At 40.5% G+C, this 18,117-nt stretch overlaps 1 long non-coding RNA gene across 2 annotated transcripts in view; it reads right to left on the reverse strand.

Moving 5' to 3' along the window:
* The window catches only part of LOC137653635 (uncharacterized), a 43,469-nt gene that overhangs the window by 11,888 nt on the left and 13,464 nt on the right, over positions 1 to 18,117 (reverse strand). For both annotated transcript variants that reach the window (XR_011046529.1, XR_011046528.1), the window contains exons 2-3: positions 3,478 to 3,583; positions 2,327 to 2,455 (exon numbers count right to left, since the gene is read on the reverse strand). This is a non-coding gene — a long non-coding RNA (uncharacterized lncRNA). The remainder of the gene's footprint in view (positions 1 to 2,326; positions 2,456 to 3,477; positions 3,584 to 18,117) is intronic.

Below are 18,117 nucleotides of genomic sequence, written 5' to 3' on the forward strand. Positions count from 1 at the left end.
GTACTGCAGTACCTGGCCACAGGTGGCGCTTGTGAGTACACCCCCCTCTTGTATAGCGATCGCTGGCGTATCCCTTCCGTAGAATTCTGTCGGGCAACGGAGTTGACAGCTACATGATTATCGGGTAAGTTTAATATTGAAAATAAAAAATTAATCAAATTAAGTCATATTTAGTGAAATCAAAATAATGTTTTAAATTCTCATTGGACATTTTCTTACTCTATACAAACTACCTGGTTTATAATGCAGTAGAGTAAAAGACATGTTTCAAATTCATTTTTGCAAATAAAAAAACATCAAGGGAGAACATTAAGACTAGACAAAGTCCAAGTGGGAGAGATTTAGGAGGCAGCAAAAGAAGTCATAGAGGGATTCTTCTCTTCAGGGTCATCCTCGAAATCAAAGAAACCTCTACTTCCCAAATCTCTCCCCAAAGGTCCTCAGTGGGACTTATAATTGAACCTTGAACATCTAATACTGAATATCAGAAGACCATAATACCTCAGAATGCATGGCTAACCGCACCATACTCTTCACACTATTCAAGCGTAAGAGCTATGTTGCCATCCTGTTAAGATAGCTAGCTTATTACATTGTACCTATCCTACATGACATCAGTCTATCTTTTGTCTTATTGTTCTAATCAAATCTTATATATGAATATTACTTTTCCTATATAAACATACTTTCAAATAAGAAAATCTATACTTGAATAACTTACTTAGTATACCTATACGCTATAGCAAAGGGTTGAATTAAAACTAAACTAAAATCCTAGACTTCAGAAGTATAATTACACAGCATTAAAATATTTCTTGTTAAAGGTACAGGACATAAAAATTAACATTTGCCAAGTAATTAGAATTTGCTTGATGTATATCATACAACCCAACAATACCTAAAATCTTATACTTAAAAAATATCTGAAAACTGCAAATTAAGTCATCTACAAGCAAATAATAAATACAGTTTTCTCAACACAAGTTCCTGCCATCATGAAAACATACGTTAAGAAATCAGTATGAAAACCAACCTAAAAATTCTTTCTAATTGTCAGTATGGCCCTTTTAGGGCTTTGTTAAAATAAACATGGGACTTTTATTGCAGGTACTAGACATGCCAGTTTTTTTCCAACGAAAATGCAGTTTTCTATTTTAAAACTAATTCATTGCATAGCCTGCTACTAAAACTTCCTACCCATTGTCTGATTTGCTTTTATCAATCTTTCATTATATTCTAATTCTAAAGACCCTGTATTAGAAATCATACCATAGTTCCTAAATATTTAGAGTATTCTACACAATCTTCCATTGCATATTCGGTTTTTATCACGTCTTTCTTCTATTTATCTCGAGCCCAACCTCCTGTGATATTTCATAATTCAGGTAAGCAAGCAAATCCTGTGTTCTGCTAACAAGGACACCATTATCAGTATACTCTAGGTCAGCTAGTTTCCTATTACCAATCTAATCAAATCCTTTCTCTACCATCCCCAATTGTTCTATGCATTACAAAATCCATGAGGATAACATAGGTAACAGCAGATTCCCTTGGAGTACTCTGCTGTTCACTGGAAATTCCTTTGATAGGACTCTACTAACATTACTTTGCAAAGGACTCGCCACGAAATTGGCTGTGGGTGCAAACTATCAAAGGATTTTTCATAGTCCACAAATGCCATCAAAAGTGGATTTCTGTATTCTAAACATTACCGTACAACATGTCTTAAAAGTGAAAATTTGGTCAGTACAGTTTCTATATTCTGCTTGTTCACCTTTCAACTTTTCAGTACTATACAGTATATTTAAAAAACTGACAATGGACTGATAGATAAAGTATGTGTATCCAAATCACTTTGGTTATATACAAAAATTTTAGTACCTGCACATAACTACTGTAGTCCATTCGTAAGGTACATGCCGACACCATTTTACTATCGGCTTTTACTACAAACCCTGCCTTTAAGGTCATTATGTTTCAAAATTAATTAATTGGATTCTTAAAATTTATATCTATCCTAAATTTAAATTTTGAGATTCCATATTTCTATCCCTTAAAAACAAATCCTAAATTTAAATCTTGAGATTCCCTATTTCTATCCCTTAAAAACAAAACTGATATTCTAAATTCCCCTTTGATATAAACAATTTATATATTAAAACTAAATTTTCCCTTAAATGCTTTCCTTTCCAAATTTCATTAAGAATAAGAATTTAATTTCATTGCTCCATAAGGAGTAAATCTTTAACACCCTGACTAACAAATAAATTAAACTTTAATATGAAGTAGGAACAAAAACACCTTTCAACAGTTCAAAGTAACTTACATTTGAAAATGGATGATAATGATTACTTTAAATTCTCAGATTACAGTTGCCACCAATAGACTATCAATCCACAGCCTATGGACATTTCAAGATAAATTCTTAATGCGGGAGTTCCATATATTCTTGAGCCTGGAAGAAAAGAAAAATCAATTACGCTAATCAAAGACTAAAGATTTCATCTGCTCAAGAGCTCTTTATGTTACTGTGCTCAAGATAAGGTAAAGTAACAACAGTAATAAATGGTCTATGATGATGAGAATATAAATGCAAAAGATACTTTATACTATAAATGGAGTAGTTTAATAAACGGAATTACATTTAAATAATTTTAAAATTTTGTCCGCCAATAAGTCACTTACAGTACTGTATTTGTTTGAAACTGAAGGAAGAAATAATTGATGAAAAACTGCAAGGAATAGATTGGCAAGATGCAAATAGTAGTGTTAACTACAGTATAAATAAGGAAATAATGGCTGTGTTTAAGCAAGATACAAATATTAATCAAGCAAGTAAGATTGTTGGAATAATGCAAATGATCTGGAAATAAAGTATGAAAAGCTTTAATGCTAAATGTGACGTGAAAAAAAAGTATAATCATAATAAAAAGCCACACTTAACATCTCTCAAAATATCAAAATAGCAGATTAGTAACAAATAAAAATAAGAGATGAACAGTATATTGAGAGGAGAGTGATGGAAATGGAGGTACAGGGAACCAGAAGGAGAGGGAGACCAAAGCAAAGGTGGATGGACTGTATCAAGGATGACCTTCGATCAAAGGGATTAACCAGTGATGAAGTGTGGGACAGAGGTAGGCTAGGTGGAGAATGCTGGTCAGAAACATCGACCCCACATAAAGGTAGGAAAAGACGCAGACAAAGAAGAAGAAGAAGAAATTAAAATAACATCAAACCAAGTCTATTTAATGAAATCATCAAAACACTTTCAGTAAATCCTCATTGGCAAGCCATTATTCTTACTAGATACTTTGTTCTTAAATACTGTATACAAATTTTATAAGGCTGCCCATAATGTATACAAGGATGATTCACCCGGTTTATAATGCAACCGAGTGAAAAAATTTAAAATTCCAGTTTTAGCAAATAATAAATATCGCAGGGGAGAACAATAAGACAAGACAAAGTACATACCTTGTGCATTTAATACTGAATATCAAAAGACCATAATTGCTCAGAATGGTAAGCAAACTGCACTCCACAAATCGCATTGTTCAAGCTTAAGAGCTATGATGCCATTCTGTTGAGAAATTAGTTCTATTACATTGTATCCCTCTTACATTGCATCAGTCTATCTTGTCTTATTGGTTAATAAGATCAATTGTGTATGAATATTACCGGGTACTTTTCTATATAGGGCACTTTGAGATAAGGAAATATATACCTAAGTAATAACCTGTAATTACACAGTATACCCATATGCTATGGCATAGAGTTACATTAAAACTAACCTAAAATCCTATATTTCATAAGTATACTAACTACAGTACACAGAAGTAAAATATGGAGTTTTTATGATAAAACAAAGTTTTATGAATACTTACCTGGCAGTTATATATACATAGCTAATTATCTCTATTTCGGCAGAATTTTTCTAAAACTAGGCAACCGCCTTGTGGTGGTTGGGTGGTAACACCCGTTAAAGGGTGGTAGGAGGAATCATTCCCGTTTTCTGTTCTTTAGTTCATCTATGCCCGCCCTATCTCCTGAGGGGAGGTGGGTGGGCCTTCGAATGTATATATAACTGCCAGGTAAGTATTCATAAAACTTTGTTTTATCATAAAAACTCCATTTTTATGAATAGAACTTACCTGGCAGTTATATATACATAGCTGATTAACACACTTGGAGGACGGTGATAGACAGTAACATCGTTGGGGAAACAACCAAAAAAGCTGTAGGATAAATAAACACCTTGATTCCTTACCTGCTAAGGTAGCTGACTTCAAAGGTTCCTGCCTCTTGAGTCACTTTCCCTTAGGAGTGTCAGCCAGGATGTGACCTGCAGTGCTGAAAACACTCAATCGAGTCTGTCAACGGGGTGAGACCAACAATCTGACTAGACTTCAGGACTACCTATTGCCCAAAATAAAAAACCGCAACTTTACCAAACCAACCACCTAACATTTGCAAAGTAGATAAAAATTATCTAACTAGACTGAGGTGACTGTACACAAGTCGAAGTCCTCAGACAACCAATAAAAAATACACCAACCTATGCACAAGTAAACAAAACTAAGGTTGAGGGGAGGTAGTAACTCCTTTGCCTAATACAGAAGCCGTAGCTACGTATGGTCCCAAGGTATAACATTTCTCATAATCCACCCTCACCTCTCTGAGGTAATGAGAGGCGAACACAGAGTTGCTCCTCCAGAATGTCGCATCCATAATTTGACGGAGCGACATGTTCTTGCGGTAAGCAAGCGAGGTCGCAATGGCCCTCACTTCGTGAGCTTGCACTTTTAAACGTCCGAAGTGTTCCTCCTCACACAAGAGATGCGCTTCTCTTATCACTTCCCTCAGGAAAAAGGACAAAGCGTTCTTGGAAAGGGGCTTTTGAGGATCTTTCACAGAACACCACAGGGAGCTAGAAGAGCCTCTCACACTTTTCGTGCGAGACAAGTAGGTCTTGAGGGCTCGTACTGGACAGAGCAGCCTCTCTTGCTCTTGACCCACTAGGTTGGTCAAGTTAGGAACCTCAAAGGTCCTCGGCCAGGGCTTAGAAGGGTTCTCGTTCTTAGCGAGAAAGTCTAATCTCAAGGCACAAACTGCCCCATTCAGATTGAAGCCTACCTGTTTTTCAATTGCATGGACTTCACTAACTCTTTTAGCTGTTGCTAAGGCCAAAAGAAAGAGGGTCTTCTTGGTAACCTCCCTAAGGGGAGCCTGTGAGATGGGCTCAAATCTCTTGGTGCACAGAAATTTAAGAACCACATCAAGGTTCCAAGAAGGGGGCTTTAACTGGGTCTGCTTGGTCGTCTCAAAAGACTTCAAGAGGTCATGCAAGTCCTTATCGCAAGACAAGTCCAAGCCTCTATGCCGACAGACGGAAGAGAGCATACTTTTGTACTCTTTGATAGAGGACACAGCTAGCTTAGCGTCCTGTCTGAGGTACAACAAGAAATCCGCAATCTGGCTCACAGAGGTAGTGGATGAGGAAATCTTGTGCTTCCTACACCAAGCCCTAAAAGTCTCCCACTTGGACTGGTAGACCCTCTGCGAAGAGACCCTCCTCGCTCTGGCGATAGCTTGCGCTGAAAAGCCTCTCGATCTGACGAGCTTCTCGATAGTCTGAAGGCAGTCAGATTGAGAGCGAGGGGGTTTTGATGATATCTCTCGAAGTGGGGTTGTCTGAGCAGATTTGGACTTGCAGGGAGGCTTCTTGGAAAGTCCATCAACAAGTCCACCACCTCCGTGAACCATTCCCTCATCGGCCAGAACGGAGCTATCAGGATCATCCGTCCCGAATCGAGGAGGGCGAATTTCCTGACTACCAGATTGATGATCTTGAACGGGGGAAAAGCATAAGTGTCCATCCCCGTCCAATCCATCAAAAAGGCGTCTACTGCTATTGCCTCTCTGTCCGGAACTAGGGAGCAATAGATGGGGATCCTCTTGGATAAGTTGGAGGCGAAAAGATCGATGAGGGGTCTCCCCCACAGCCTCCAGAGACTCTAACAGACCTGTTGGTTGAGGGTCCATTCTGTGGGAAGGACCTGCCCTTTCCTGCTGAGCATGTCCGCCCTCACATTCTTCTGTCCCCGAACAAACCTCGTCAGCAGGTTTATCCTGTTCTCCTTCGCCCAAAGAAGGAGCTCTCTTGCTGTCTCGAACAGAGACAGAGAGTGAGTCCCTCCTTGCTTCCTGATGTAAGCAAGAGCTGTGGTGTTGTCTGAGTTGACCTCCACAATCTTCCCAGACACCAAGTCCTTGAAGGCCTTTAGCCCCAGAAAAATGGCCATCAGCTCCTTGTTGTTGATGTGCCATCCCAGCTGAATTCCTTCCCAATAGCCTGAGACCTCCTTGCTTCCTAGTGTTGCCCCCCAGCCTGACTCTGATGCGTCTGAAAACAACACTAGGTCTGGGTTCTTCTTGTGTAAGGAGATCCTTTCCCCTAACAAGGTTGGGTCCAGTCACCACTTCAGAAGTCTTGACTTCTATTGGAATGGGGAAGGAAAAGGAGTCTTCCTGCATCTTTCTGTTCCACGTCTTCGAAAGAAAGTGCTGAAGAGGCCTTAGGTGGAGTCTCCCCAGAGAGACAAACTGTTCAAGGGAGGATAGAGTCCCCAGCAAACTCATCCACTCCTTCGCTGTGCATCTCTTCTTGTCCAGGAAAGTTCTGACTTTTACGAGACACTTGGTCTGTCTTTCCTGAGAGGGAGAAGCCCGAAAAAGAACTGAATTCAGAACTATCCCCAAATAGAGAATAGTCTGATTTGGTCTGATCTGAGACTTCTCTCTGTTGATGACCAGGCCTAGATCTTGAGCCATCATAAAAGTCTTCCGTAAATCCTCCAGACATTTCTCCCTCGATCGTGAACGAATCAGCCAATCGTCCAGATAGAAGGATATCCTTATCCCCTCCTGATGCAGCCAACCTGACACATTCGCCATTACCCTGGTGAAGACTTGAGGAGCCGTGCTGAGACCGAAGCAAAGAGCTCTGAATTGGAAGCACTTGCTCTGCATTACAAATCTCAGGTACATCCTCGAAGTCGGATGGATGGGGACATGGAAATATGCGTCCTGCAAGTCGAGGGACACCATCCAGTCCCCTGGACGTACTGACGCCAGCACCGACTGAGTCGTCTCCATGGAGAACTTTGTCTTCTCCACAAATACGTTGAGAGCGCTGACATCCAGGACGGGTCTCCATCCGCCCGAGTTCTTGGGGACCAGAAACAGGCGATTGTAAAAGCCTGGGGAGAATAGATCCCGAACCGGTTCTATCGCCCCCTTGTCTAGCATTTGGTTGACAAGGTCTACTAGGGCCTTCTGTTTCCCCGGATCTGAGTACCGGGCTACTAAGGCCAGCGGAGCATCTGCGAGAGGTGGTTTTTTCAGAAAGGGGATCTTGTATCCTTCCTTGATGACTGAGAGGGACCAGGTGTCCGCCCCTCTCCTCTTCCAAGACTGCCAAAAACCTGACAGTCTTGCGCCTACTGTCTGGAGGAGACGAACTTCATTTTCTGGAGCGAGGTCTGAAAGAACCCCTGATAGATCTTGGTCCTGATTCTTGCCTTCTCCCTCTAAAATCTGGTCTTGAAGTAGTCCTGCCCCGAAAGGGCTGCTGGAATCTCCTTTCCTCCCGTTTCAAATTAGAAGGAGGGGCTGCCAAGGGCTTACGAGCAGAACGAGATAAAAGATCTTGGGTGGCTTTTTGGGCCAGAGAACGCGTAATGTCATTAACCAGGGACTCGGGAAAAAGATGTTGAGACAGGGGGGCGTAAAGAAGCTCGGACTTTTGTGCATTGGTAACAGACCTAGAAGCAAAAGAGCAAAGCAGAGCTCTCTTCTTTAGGACCCCAGCTGAGAACAGAGCAGCCAACTCATTCGCCCCATCTCTGAGGGCCTTATCCATACAGGACATAATACTGGTAAGGTCCCTAGATCCTTCCATCTGTTCAGTTTTCCTTGCGAGAGTCCCAAGCGACCAGTCTAGGAAACTAAAAACCTCAAAGGCTCTAAAAATACCTTTGACGAGATGATCCAGCTCCGACATCGACCACATGACCTTGGCTGAGTTGAGAGCATGCCTTCTAGCAGAGTCCACTAAACCAGAAAAGTCACCCTTGGAGGAGGAAGGCACTCCCAGACCCAAAGGTTCTCCAGTTGCATACCACATACCCGCTCTTGAAGCAAGACGAGCTGGTGGAAACGAGAAGGAAGTCTTACCTGTTTGTCTCCGCTCCATCATCCAGTCATCAATCTTCGTGAGAGCCTTCTTTGCGGAGATAGACAACTTCATCTTGATGAAGGCCGACTGTTTCTTGGCCTTCTTTCTGTTAAATTGGGACTGAGGAGATTGAGGGGCAGCAGGTTGGAATTCCTCTCCAAAAAGTTCAAGAAGGGAGCGAGAGAGAACTTTGTAATCTCCCACAGCGTCGGCAGGATTATGATCGTCATCAGAAACATCCTCGAGGTCCTGATCCACATCTGCAATATCCTTCGAAAGAGAAGAAGGATCCTTAGAACCCGACAAGGGCAAATCAAAGGCATCATCCTGCAAAAGACGGGTTGCATCCTGGAGTCCCGCGCTAGAAGAATCCTTGGGACGAGAGGCAGTATCGTCCCGAAGAGGCAGGGTGGTATCGCCCTGGGACCGAGAACGAGAGGCAGAGTCGTTCTGACGTCGAGAGCGAGAGGCGGTATCGTCGTGGCGGCGAGAATGAGAGGCGGTATCATCGTGGCGTCAAGAACTAGGGTCGGTATCGTCGTGGCGTCGTGAACGAGAGGAGGTATCGTCGTGGCGAAGCGAACGAGAGGCATCGTCGTGGCGAAGCGAACGAGAGGAGGTATCGTGCTGGTAACGTGAACGGGAGGCGGTATCGTCTTGGCATCGAGAACGAGAAGCAGCATCGTTCGATAAGGTATCGTCCCGGTATCGAGAACGAGAAAACGTATCGCCCTGGTATCGCGAAGAAGTATCGCCTGGCGAAAGCACACATTCCTCATCCTGGCGTAGAGAGGGAGAAGTTTTCTTTAAAGAAGAACTCCGTTCTCTCTTAGAAGCAGACTTCTTAATCGGCAACGAGTCGTCTTTACGTCTGTCAGACTGGACGTGAGGGCGGCTAAAGGCTTGTACTAAAGTCAAAAGTTGTTCCTGCATGACAGACATAAAGGATTTAGCAACATCAGCTGGGTCTTGCGGCCCCGAAGGGGGGGGCTGACGAATAACACTCGTAGAAGGGGGAGGATCTTCGGCAGCAGGCTTCGCCCTTTTCACAGGCACGGAGTCGAAATCATCCTCCGACGGACAAGGTTCATAACTGCTAGAACCGGGAGAGAAAGAACGAGACCGTTCGTCGCGGTTCCATCTCCTCTTAGTAGGTCTTGAAGCTTCAAACTTCCATTTACGTCTGGACGAATTCGGAGAAGAAAACAACACATACGACACGTCTTTCCCGTGACGGTCAAGAGCAGCCTGGGAATCGACAACAGGACTGTCTGAGGCGACGGCTGACCGAGGGTACGTACCTCTCACCCCCTTTCGGTCATCGACGTACCTTCTCCCTTGGTCCTGGGAGCTTGGTAGAGGTCTAGGCCTAGGGGTATAACAGATTCGGTCAGTCGCCACCTCCACTGCACTAACACAAGCACTTTCACTTTCCTTACCTTTAAAGGCCTCCAGTTGTTCTTTAATGGCCTTCAACTCGGCCGCCAGGCTAGCGTACCGAGGGTCATCCGTAGATACGGAACCTGTAGGAGGTGCAGGAGTTACTACCTCAAGGGAAGGATCAACTTCCAAAGAGGAATCAATAATAGGATCAATAGATAAATCTACGCTAAGTTCGTCTTCCTTACCACTAACAGACTTAGACTTAGACCTAGAAGCTCTCCTAACTCTATCGAGCTCTAGCTTACGCACATAGCGCTTCATAATTAACCAATCTTTCTCAACCAAAACCTTACATTCCCCGCACCTATTATCAAGGGCACAAACAAAACCCCTACAATTAGAACAAACGGTGTGAGGGTCTACCGCCATTTTCGGTAGTCTCACCTTACATTCCTCATTCGCACAGATACGGTAATGACTCTTTTCACTCATAATGAAAAACAGCAAAAAAGCTAAGAGAAAACAAAATACGATTGCCAAAACCCCAAATCAGAGTACTTCACCAAAAAAGCAGACTGGTACACCGAGCAGGGAAAGCGAAGAAAAACTCTTAATGACAGACCAACGTGTTGTTGATCCGGCCGGCAGAGATGAACTGAAGAACAGAAAACGGGAATGATTCCTCCTACCACCCTTTAACGGGTGTTACCACCCAACCACCACAAGGCGGTTGCCTAGTTTTAGAAAAATTCTGCCGAAATAGAGATAATTAGCTATGTATATATAACTGCCAGGTAAGTTCTATTCATAAAACTTTCCATTAAAACTACAGCACACAAAAATGAACATTTGCCAAGTAATTAAAATTTGCTTAATGTATATCATTCAACCCAACAATACTGTACAACTATCATGCATCAAGAATGTCTGAATACTGCACATTGTCATCCACAAGAAAATAATCAGTAGTGTTCTCACTACTGTACTTTAGTTCCTGTTATGAAAACGTGTTAAAAGATCAGTACGATAGGCTCTAACGTTTGCATTGAAAACCGACTTAAAATTTCTTCGTCCGTCTGGCCCTTTTGAGCTTCAATAAAAAAACTACATTTATAATCTATTATACATTTTTTTTCTCTTGCAAGAAAATGCAGTTTTAAACTTAAAAGACTAATTCATTGGATAGTCTGCTACTAAAACTAAACAGGTAAAATTTGCCATTTATATGTAATTTACATATAGAGAAAAAGAGGGCTTTTGAAGAATGGCTGCAAAGTAATAGTGTAGAGAAGTATGAAAGGTATAGAGAGAACAATGTGGAAGTAAAGCGCAAGGTAAGCGAGGCAAAGAGGGTAGCTGACCTGAGGTGGGGTAAGGGATTGGGTCATTCATATGAAGAGAATAAGTAGTAGTTTTGGAAAGAAGTTAAGAGAGTAAGGAAGGCTGGTTGAAGAATTGAAGAGACAGTGAAAGATGGAAATGGAAGGCTGTTAACCCTGGATAGGTACGGTGGGTCGTTTGCGACCCCGAGCGTCAAAAAAAAACAGGTTTTTCTCACGTGACTCACCCCTGTGACTGAATTTGTGGGTGATCGACCTGCAGGAGGTGTCTCCCCTACACGCTCTAGTAGTATCCAGATGTGCATTGCTGTAGCTGTACTCCTTCCTCGATTTCTGAGACGCGTCGGGGTCGTTCGCGTCCGAGTTTACCCTTCTGAGGTAGTTTGCATAATTATCAAAGTTATTACGTATTATGAAATTGTCATAGAATGGTGCAACTTGTATAGGTTATCAGTTGTGGAAAGTCTTGGTGGATTGTTTGGCTACCATGTGCATGTTTTTTTTTTTAGTTAAAATGTCGTTCATCACCACGAGGACCATTTTACCGCGAGTGCCCCTTTTTCATTTTTTTTCATTTTTTTGCCAAGTCATTTTTCCGTAAGATATTGCCAAATAGTGTCGTAAAACTTTTGCTTGTTTAGTGCTGGAAAGTGTGTCTAGATGATCTGGCTACCCATGCATGACTTTGTTTTTGTCAGATACGACGTAGTTATTGGTATATTGGGTATTTAACTGCGGTTACCAATTTCTGTTTTTTTTTTCAATATTTGTAAAAATTACTACGTAGTAAGGAATTGCCGTATATTATTCATTTTTTTTTTCATGTTTATGTGTTAGAAAGTGTGCCTTGATGGTTGGGCTAACACGTGCATGTCTTTTTTTTTATCTGAGATGTCGTATATTAGAATGTCGGGCATTTTACCGCGAGTATCCCTTTTTAATTTTTTTTAATTTTTTTGCCAAGTCATTTTTCCGTAAGATATTGCGAAATAGTGTCGTAAAACTTTTGCTTTTTTAATGTTGGAAAGTGTGTCTAGATGATCTGGCTACCCATGCGTGATTTTGTTTTTGTCAGATACGACGTAGTTATTGGTATATTGGGTATTTAACTGCGGTTGCCAATTTCTGTTTTTTTTTTCAATATTTGTAAAAATTTACTACGTAGTAAGGAATTGCCGTATATTATTGATTTTTTTTCATGTTTATGTGTTAGAAAGTGTGCCTTGATGGTTGGGCTAACACGTGCATGTCTTTTTTTTTTATCTGAGATGCCGTATATTAGAATGTTGGGCATTTTTCCGCGAGTGCCCCTTTTTATTTGTTTTGCATTTTTTTGCTTAGTCATGTTACCGTAAGGAATTGGCAAGTAGTGTCGCAAAACTTATATTTTTATAGTGTTGGAAAGTGTTTCTAGATGATCTGGCTACCCATGCCTATTTTTTTTTTTAGCCAGATATGGCGTATATATAAGTATGTGTTCGATTTTCCTGTGATTGCCATTTTTTCGTTTTTTCCCATTTCTTTCAAAATTACTACGTACTAAGGAACTATCACAGAGTAATATTTCATTTATATGTTTATTTGTCGGAAAATATGCCTTGATGGTTTGCCTAGCACGTGGCTGAAATTTTTTTTTTCTGAAATGCCGTATATTAGAATGGCCATTTTTCCACGAGTGCCCCTTTTTATTTGTTTTGCATTTTTTTGCTTAGTCATGTTACCGTAAGGAATTGGCAAGTAGTGTCGCAAAACTTATATTTTTATAGTGTTGGAAAGTGTTTCTAGATGATCTGGCTACCCATGCCTATCTTTTTTTTAGCCAGATATGGCGTATATATAGGTATGTGTTCGATTTTCCTGTGATTGCCATTTTTTCGTTTTTTCCCAATTCTTTCAAAATTACTACGTACTAAGGAACTATCACAGAGTAATGATTCCTCTAGATATTTATTTGTCGGAAAATTTTGTTTACTTTTTTTTGATTGAATATCATCAAATTTTTTTAGCTAAAATATTGTTTTACATTTTTTTTTCGATTTTATTTCCCTTCAAAAAAAGTTTTTTGGGTCAGAATTTTAATTTTATAGTCGTAAAATAATCGACAATGATCCAGCAACCCACCATACAATTTTTATGCATATCCAATAATAATTAGATTAGTAAATAACACCTTGAAAATGACATACCCTTCCTACATTTCAAGTGGCAGATTAGGGAGTCTGAGTCAGTGTGGTTGGCGGCCATTTTGTGGACATATCCGAAGCGTAAGCTGCCCTATCTATATATATTCTTGTTCCCTATAGAATTTGTGATATTTTGGTATATTTTTACCTGCATAAATATCATATTATATATTAAATATATGTATTTTTTTACGAAATTTCCAAGTACTCAAAAAATTACCTTTAGATATGGCCCCTGATATAAATGTTATTTACAAAATAATGAAGATTTTTTTACATATTTCTATTTTAGGATAACATATGTTTATTCCCTAAAAAAATTAGCCACTTCCTATTTCATTTGGGTACCCAAAAAAATTCATGAAATTTGGACAATTTTTTTTGGCCAAAAAAAGTTACCCTTTTTTTCTCATTTCAGATCTTCACCTCCATGTGTCTGACTTCATCCAAAATACATCAAGATGTGTCCTAAACATTCAAGAATCAATTCCTAAAAGGATTTGTGTATATATGTATAAACTTTTTTTTTATGAATTTTTATGTCAGGTCTTTTTTTTTTCTACTTAATTTTTTAAAATATTTATAATAAATAGTTTTTCTGCAGATGAGTAGTATTTATCTTTACAGTTGTTTTAAGCATTCATTGAAGTTTTTTTTGGCAAAAGAAAAAAGGAGGTTACTGCAAAAACTGATTTTTCAAGAATTTTTTTTGGCGTCGGGGTCGTTCGCGTCCGAGTATACCCTTAAAGGGGTGTCCGAGGACCGTACCTATCCAGGGTTAATAGGAGAGGAGGCAAGGAAAAGGTAGGCAGAATATTTTGAAAGTTTACTGAATGTTGAGGATAATAGGGAGGAAGATATAACTGCTGTTGCAGGCGTTGAGGTGCCTGTGATGGGAGATGAAAATGAGAGAGAGATTACAAGAGAGGAAGTGAGGAGAGCACTAGATGAAATGAGAGTAAGAAAGGCATCTGGTATGGATGGTGTGAGAGCTGAGATGTTGAAGGAAGGGGGTGTGACTCTACTTGAATGGTTGGTGAGATTGTTTAATATGAGTTTTATGTTATCAATGGTACCAGTAGATTGGGTTTGTGCGTGTATTGTACCACCATATACGGGTAAGGGAGATGTGCATGAGTGTTGTAATTAAAGGGGTATTAGTTTGTTGAGTGTAGTTGGAAAAGTGTAATAGGATTAATAGGATTAAGGATAAAACAGAGAATGCAATCTTGGGAGTACAGGGTGGTTTTAGAAGAGGTAGGGGTTGTATGAATCAGATTTTTACAGTTAGGCAGATGAGAGAAATATTTAGCAAAAGGTAAGGAGGTGAATGTTGCATTTATGGATCTGGAGAAAGCGTATGATAGAGTTGATAGGGAAGCAATGTGGAATGTGTTGAGGTTATATGGAGTTGGTGGAAGGTTGTTGCAAGCAGTGTAAAGTTTCTACAAAGGTAGTAAAGCATGTGTTAGAATAGGAAATGAAGTGAGCGATTGGTTTCCGGTGAGAGTGGGGCTGAGACAGGGATGTGTGATGTCGCTGTGGTTGTTTAACTTGTATGTTGACGGAGTGGTGAGAGAGGTGAATGCTCGAGTGCTTGGACGAGGATTGAAACAGGTAGACGAGAATGACCATGAATGGGAGGTAAATCGGTTGTTGTTTGCGGATGATACTGTACTGGTTGCAGACGCGGAAGAGAAGCTTAGCCAATTACTGACAGAATTTGGAAGGGTGTGTGAGAGAAGGAAGTTGAGAGTTAATGTGGGTAAGAGTAAGGTTACGAGATGTACGAGAAGGGAAGGTGGTGCAAGGTTGAATGTCATGTTGAATGGAGAATTACTTGAGGAGGTGGATAAGTTTAAGTACTTGGGGTCTGTTACTGCAACAAATGGTGGAGTGGAAGCAGATGTACATCAGAGAGTGAATGAAGGATGCAAAGTATGCAAAGTGTTGGGGGCAGTTAAGGGAGTAGTAAAAAATAGAGGGTTGGACATGAATGTAAAGAGAGTTCTGTATTGAGAAAGTTATTGTACCATCTGTGATGTATGGATCGGAGTTGTGGGGAATGAAAGTGCCGGAGAGACAGAAATTGAATGCGTTTGAGATGAAGTGTCTAAGGAGAATGGCTGGTGTATCTCGAGTAGATAGGGTTAGGAACTATGTAGTAAGGGTCAGCACGGGTGAAAGAAATGAGTTAGCAGCTAGCGTGGATATGAATGTGTTGAGGTGGTTTGGCCATGTTGAGAGAATGGAAAATGGCTGTCTGCTAAAGAAGGTGATGAATGCAATAGATGATGGGAGAAGTACAAGAGGAAGGCCAAGGTTTGGGTGGATGGATGGAGTGAAGAAAGCTCAGGAAGATAGGACGATAGATGTGAGACAGGCAAGAGAGCGTGCTAGAAATAAGAATGAATGGCGAGCGATTGTGATGCAGTTCCGGTAGGCCCCGCTGCTTCCTCCGGTGCCTTGGATGACCGCGGAGGTAGCAGCAGTAGGGGGTTTCAGCGTTATGAAGCTTCATCTGTGGTGGATAATGGGGGAGGGTGGGTTGTGGCATCCTAGCAGTACCAGCCAAACTCGGTTGAGTCCCTTGTCAGGCTGGGAGGAAAGGTCGCCTTTTTTGTTTCATTTGTTTGATGTCGACTACCCCCAAAAAATTGGGGGAAGTGCCTTGGTATATGTAAGTACAGTACAGTATGTCTGGATTCCCGAATATGTTTCACCAGTTCAACGATAGGATTTGATTTATGAATTGGGGCAACATACAGTATCTAGTCCAGCCAGACCATTTAGCATCTAATTGCAACTGGATGAAAACTCTGTAATTAGTAAAAGCTGAAGTTAGAAGAGGTTGAACTGTAAAATTGAGCAAAGGAAGCAGGAACAGAATGTAAGAGTGTCACCAGTCCAAAGTTAGCACTTTTATCCTGGTAAAAAAAGCTAAATATAAAACTACACAGCTTAACTTTTAAGATGCTGCTAGATGGATAAAATACTGCTAGACTGATGAAAGAGTAACATATTGCTAGACTGATGAAGAGTAAGACTGCTAAACTTGTAAACAATATGGTTGTGCCAAACTGGTAGGGAGTAAGGTTCTGCTAAATTGGTAGAAGAACCAGATTCTGCTAAATTGGTAGAAGAGCCAGATTCTGCTAAATTGGTAGAAGAGCCAGATTCTGCTAAATTGGTAGAAGAACCAGATTCTGCTAAATTGGTAGAAGAACCAGATTCTGCTAAATTGGTAGAAGAACCAGATTCTGCTAAATTGGTAGAAGAGCCAGCTTCTGCTAAATTGGTAGAAGAGCTAGATTTTGCTAAACTGGTAGAGGAGCCAGATTCTGCTAAATTGGTAGAGGAGCCAGATTTTGCTAAATTAGTAGAAGAGATAGATTCTACTAAATTAGTAGAAGAGCCAGATTCTACTAAATTAGTAGAAGAGCCAGATTCTGCTAAATTGGTAGAAGAGCCAGATTCTGCTAAATTGGTAGAAGAGCCAGATTCTGCTAAATTGGTAGAAGAACCAGATTCTGCTAAATTGGTAGAAGAGCCAGATTCTGCTAAATTGGTAGAAGAGCCAGATTCTGCTAAATTGGTAGAAGAACCAGATTCTGCTAAATTGGTAGAAGAACCAGATTCTGCTAAATTGGTAGAAGAACCAGATTCTGCTAAATTGGTAGAAGAACCAGATTCTGCTAAATTGGTAGAAGAGCCAGATTCTGCTGAATTGGTAGAAGAGCCAGATTCTGCTAAATTGGTAGAAGAGCCAGATTCTGCTAAATTGGTAGAAGAACCAGATTCTGCTAAATTTGTAGAAGAGCTAGATTTTGCTAAACTGGTAGAGGAGCCAGATTCTGCTAAATTGGTAGAGGAGCCAGATTTTGCTAAATTAGTAGAAGAGATAGATTCTATTAAATTAGTAGAAGAGCCAGATTCTACTAAATTAGTAGAAGAGCCAGATTCTGCTAAATTGGTAGAAGAGCCAGATTCTACTAAATTAGTAGAAGAGCCAGATTCTACTAAATTAGTAGAAGAGCCAGATTCTACTAAATTAGTAGAAGAGCCAGATTCTACTAAATTAGTAGAAGAGCCAGATTCTACTAAATTAGTAGAAGAGCCAGATTCTACTAAATTAGTAGAAAAGCCAGATTCTGCTAAATTAGAAGAGCCAGATTCTACTAAATTAGTAGAAGAGCCAGATTCTACTAAATTAGTAGAAGAGCCAGATTCTACTAAATTAGTAGAAGAGCCAGATTCTGCTAAATTAGAAGAGCCAGATTCCACTAAATTAGTAGAAGAGCCAGATTCCGCTAAATTAGTAGAAGAGCCAGATTCCGCTAAATTAGTAGAAGAGCCAGATTCTGCTAAATAAGTAGAAAAGCCAGATTCTGCTAAGTTGGTAGAAGAGCCAGATTCTGCTAAATAAGTAGAAGAGCCAGATTCTGCTAAATAAGTAGAAGAGCCAGATTCCGCTAAATTGGTGGAAGAGCCAGATTGTGCTAAGTTGGTAGAAGAGCCAGATTCTGCTAAATAAGCAGAAGAGCCAGATTCTGCTAAATAAGTAGAAGAGCCAGATTCCGCTAAATTGGTGGAAGAGCCAGATTCTGCTAAGTTGGTAGAAGAGCCAGATTCTGCTAAATTGGTAGAAGAGCCAGATTCTGCTAAATAAGTAGAAGAGCCAGATTCTGCTAAATAAGTAGAAGAGCCAGATTCTGCTAAATAAGTAGAAGAGCCAGATTCTGCTAAATAAGTAGAAGAGCCAGATTCCGTTAAATTGGTGGAAGAGCCAGATTCTGCTAAGTTGGTAGAAGAGCCAGATTCTGTTAAATTAGTAGAAGAGCCAGATTCTGTTAAATTAGTAGAAGAACCAGATTCTGCTAAATAAGTAGAAGAGCCAGATTCTGCTAAATAAGTAGAAGAGCCAGATTCCGCTAAATTGGTGGAAGAGCCAGATTCTGCTAAGTTGGTAGAA

This window comes from Palaemon carinicauda, chromosome 14 (assembly GCF_036898095.1).
Source record: "Palaemon carinicauda isolate YSFRI2023 chromosome 14, ASM3689809v2, whole genome shotgun sequence".
Taxonomy (NCBI): Eukaryota; Metazoa; Arthropoda; class Malacostraca; order Decapoda; family Palaemonidae; genus Palaemon; species Palaemon carinicauda.